Source organism: Mandrillus leucophaeus, unplaced genomic scaffold (genome assembly GCF_000951045.1).
Source record: "Mandrillus leucophaeus isolate KB7577 unplaced genomic scaffold, Mleu.le_1.0 Scaffold596, whole genome shotgun sequence".
NCBI classification, from domain to species: Eukaryota; Metazoa; Chordata; class Mammalia; order Primates; family Cercopithecidae; genus Mandrillus; species Mandrillus leucophaeus.
Window position 1 is genome coordinate 35354 of NW_012106430.1, and position 4503 is coordinate 39856.

Consider the following 4503-nt stretch of genomic DNA (forward strand, 5'->3'; position numbering starts at 1 on the left):
TATAGGGGCAGTGCCACCTGCCACACTAGCTGAGAGCGGTGCTACCCTGGAGGTGCCTTTCTCTGAAAAGGGAGACTGGGTGCAAACGTGAATTTCTGATTTTCTTAAAATAGTTAAAAGGACTTCTGTCTGTATAGCTGAGTTGAGAGATGTTTCCTGCTTGAGGTGATACAGTTGACCCTTGATCCACTTGGGGGTTAGGAGTGCTGCCCCCAGGCCCTCATCCTCACCCCACAGGCAGTTGAAAATCTGTGTATAACTTTTGACTCCCCAGAAACTTTACTAATAGTCTACTTTTGACCAGAGCCTTACTGATAACGTTAACAGTCGATTAACACATATTTTGTATGTTATATGTATTATATATTGTATTCTTACAGTAACGTAAGCTAGAGGAAAGAAAATCATGAGGAGGAGGAGGGGGTCTTGCTGTTTCAGGGGTGGCAGAGGCAGAAGAAAATCCATGTATAAGTATAAGTAGACCTGCACAGCTCAAACCCTTGTTTTCAAGCGTCACCTAATTATTTTCCCACTAATCTGCTCCCCTAACTGATGAAATATCCCATATGAAGGAATACAGCTCGTATACTCTACTAGTCATATGTGAATTATCTGATGTTACAGAAAAATGTGCTGTAGCAGAACAGATTATATTTCAGAGCAGACTGAGAATTTTTTTTCCCATAACAATGGGACTTCAAATCTTCCTGAGGGTGATAGAAGCTCAAATCAATAAAGGTGTGCCAGAGACACCATAGCCTCAGTGTCTTCTGGGATTAGAGCTACAAACCATTTCCAGGATTTTAGTCCATAGTGAAAAATATTCAGTTTGTAATCATTACTGATTTCAGCAGCATGCTTTGTTGTTTGTTTAGTTTTAAAAGAGCTTGTCATCAAGTTGTAGTTTCTAAAAACAATTTTCATACTTAGGTTTGTATAATCAGCACACTATAGAAAGCTTAGAGAATGGATTTTGCTTGCTAAACACTTAACTTCTGATGGTGATGTGCTATCCTTTAACATGACCCATGAATATCAAATTGGTTAACATACAGAGGAATGTGACAGTATAATAATTGTGACAGTATAATATTTTCCACTTGCTTCAATGTAAGGAAACTAGAAAAGTACCAAGAGATAGTCAATATGTCTAGGAAAAATTAACTTTCTTTTTTTTTTGTGGGGGATGGAGTCTCTGTTGCCCAGGCTCCAGTGCAGTTACACGATCTCGGCTCACTGCAAACTCCACCTCCTGGGTTCAAGTGATTCTCATGCCTCAGCCTCCCGAGTAGCTTGGATTACAGGTGTGCACCACCGTGTCAGGCTAATTTTTGTAGTTTTAGTAGAGATGGGGTTTCACCACGTTGGACAGGCTAGCCTCGAACTCCTGATCTCAGGTAATAATGCCTGCCCTGGCCTCCCAAAGTGCTGGGATGGAATTACAGGCGTGAGCCACCACTTTCTTTACATTTCTGTTGGTGATGATCTGCAGTTTTTTAAGGTCAAGGGAAAAGAAAACTACAGTAATAAGGAAGATTTCCTGTTTGGGGCCTCATTCAGTAGCCCGCAGCTGCTTTCACTTAGGGCTTTGATTGCTTTTCAGTAAACAGCATGTGATAATGCTTTGTCAAATGCTTTGTTTTCTCTTTTCATTAAGATGATTTCTTAGATTTATCACAACTTTTGAGTATTTCTAAGGTTAAATAACTTTCTAGAATTGATTTTTTTTTTTTTTAAATGGAGTCTCATTCTGTCACCCAGGCTGGAGTGATAACATTCTAGAATTGATTTTTTTTTTTTTTAAATGGGGTCTCATTCTGTCACCCAGGCTGGAGTGCAGTGGCGCAATCTCACTGCAAGCTCCGCCTCCCGAGTTCACGCCATTCTCCTGCCTCAGCCTCCCGAGTAGCTGGGACTACAGGCACCTGCCACCATGGCCGGCTAATTTTTTGTATTTTTAGTAGAGATGGGGTTTTACCATGTTAGCCAGGATGGTCTACGTCTCCTGACCTCGTGATCCGCCCGCCTTGACTTCCCAAAGCGCTGGGATTACAGGCGTGAGCCACCACGCCCGGCCTAGAATTGATTTTACAAAAGAAATTTGATTAATATAGGATTGGATTGCTTTAAATGTTTTAGCTTTGCTTTTTAATGTGACTAGTGTAATCAGACTTAAATCATTAAAATTATTTAGAGTAGTGAAGATATATAAGTCATACCCACTGGAACAAATGTCTATGACCTTTTCCCAATGAGAAACTACCTTTAATTTTTCCAAAGTCTTGTGATTAGATTACTAAGGTGGGTGATGATAGTTTAGAGTTACTGATTGGAACAGGAAATGTTAGTTGCTATGGTTTTGTTTCTAATGTACTGTATTTATATGTAAAGCATTTCCTCTCTTTATTACAGGACTTTTTTTTTTTTTTTTTTTTTAAGTTGCTGATAATGGCCTTTTTATGGGCCAAAAAAAAAAAAAAGAATATTTCTTTCCTAGCTTGCTGGAAATTAGCTTATGTTTAGGAGATTCCTCTTAAAGAAGAGAAAACAACATATAGATTCTATATATGGCTTCACATCTACTTGCTTTTATGTCCATGGAACCCATAAAATATTTATGTTATGCCCAGGTTATAAAGAACCTCTGATTCATTCAGCCCTTGAACAAACATTTGTCTTCAGCACCTGCACAGTATCCTGGCACATTATTTGCTCAGTTCTGGGATGGTTCATGAAGCACCTGCTTTATCAAGTGATGCACTAGAGCTGGAAGCAAAGGCTCAGTAGAGGTGCTCTGTCAAACACTTAAGTCAGTGTTTACAGACAAGTCATAAACACAAAACAGAACAGCCTATTTTTTAGTTTTTGAGGTTGTATTCTAGATTGCACTTTGTTCTCTATTGCTTGAGTCATGGAACCCCCTCTAGAATGTAGACCTGAGTAATTTGTATATAGCTACTGGCACTTATACAAACAGCAAGAAGAGTTCGGTAAATAGAAAGATTACTCTAGTACTTTGTATATTATCTTCCAATATATGTGTATTGCATAAAACTGATGAATTTTTACATTTTTTCTTTGTGTACATGTGAAACAGAAGATTGCCTTATGGACGATTGACAGGTGGTACCTAAATGTCCTCTTCAGACAAGTGGGATCCCATGTTAATGAAAGAAAGGACCTCATTTTATGAAGAAACTCAGGTCCAGAGAGGTTGTGACATCCTAGGATTACACTATAAATTAATAACAAATTAGTAGCAGGATGAACTTGGGCAAACATAGCTCTAAGTCATGATGTTAAATGCTCAAACCCTCAAAGAACAGTTTTAATAAGGATTACATTGCCTTCTCTTGCAGAATAGGTTCGATTCTGAATTCTCACAATCCTGAAAGATAGGTGATGTATGTCGACATTATATTGATAAGGAGACTAATGTTCAGAGAGCTTTTGACACAAACAGAGATGGCAGAGTTATGACTCAAACCTGGGTCTCCTCTAGTGCTGTACTGTTTCTACTACCCATTTCTTAAAATTCAGTGTGTCAAGGATACTTTAAATTTTGAGAGGCTTGTTACAGAATGAGATGGATTGAGAAATCTATACCAGATAGCAAGTTATAGCCGGTATACTTTGTTATATATATGTTTAGCTTTGTGAGAGCACTTCTGAATGTCATAATAAAACCAATGCCTAGGCCGGGTGTGGTGGCTCACGCCTATAATCCCAGCCCTTTGGGAGACTGAGGTGGGTGGATCACCTGAGGCCAGGAGTTCAAGACCAGCCTGGCCAACATGGTGAAACCCCGTTTCTACTAAAAATATAAAAATTAGCCCCATGCGGCCCGGGCATGCCCAGTGCGGGCACAGTGGCCCCAGCCCTGGAAGCGCCCTGGCAGAGCTAGCCGCGGTGGGTGAGGGGCCGGGCTGGAGCCGCGGATCCTTCATGATGAGAGATTTGGGGACACTTCTCTCTCCTCTGTGTAGTTGATAGTTTGGTGGTGAAGAGATGGCTGACAGTGTCAAAACCCTTCTCCAGGACCTTGCCAGAGGAATCAAAGACTCCATCTGGGTTATTTGTACCATCTCAAAGCTAGATGCTCGAATGCAGCAAAAGAGAGAGGAGCAGCCTCGAAGAACGGCAAGTAGTGTCTTGGCACAGAGAAGAGCCCAGAGTATAGAACAGAAGCAACAGAGTGAGCCACGTATTGTTAGTAGAATTTTCCAGTGTTGTGCTTGGAATGGTGGAGTGTTCTGGTTCAGTCTCCTCTTGTTTTATTGAGTATTTATTCCTGTGCTTCAGTCAGTAACAGCCCGAATTATCGATGACCCATCACTACATGGAGATGTTTGGTCGTGGCTGGAATTCTTCCTCACGTCAATTTTCAGTGCTCTTTGGGTGCTCCCCTTGTTTGTGCTTAGCAAAGTGGTGAATGCCATTTGGTTTCAGGATATAGCTGATCTGGCATTTGAGGTATCAGGGAGGAAGCCTCACCCATTCCCT

The 4503-nt window shown here is 40.8% G+C and overlaps 1 pseudogene across 1 annotated transcript in view; it reads left to right on the forward strand.

Moving 5' to 3' along the window:
* The first annotated feature begins 3838 nt into the window (after window positions 1-3838).
* LOC105553442 overlaps window positions 3839-4503 on the forward strand; it is a 7276-nt pseudogene continuing 6611 nt past the window's right edge. The window contains exon 1 of the transcript XR_001008146.1: window positions 3839-4473. The product of XR_001008146.1 is annotated as an etoposide-induced protein 2.4 homolog (transcript). The remainder of the gene's footprint in view (window positions 4474-4503) is intronic.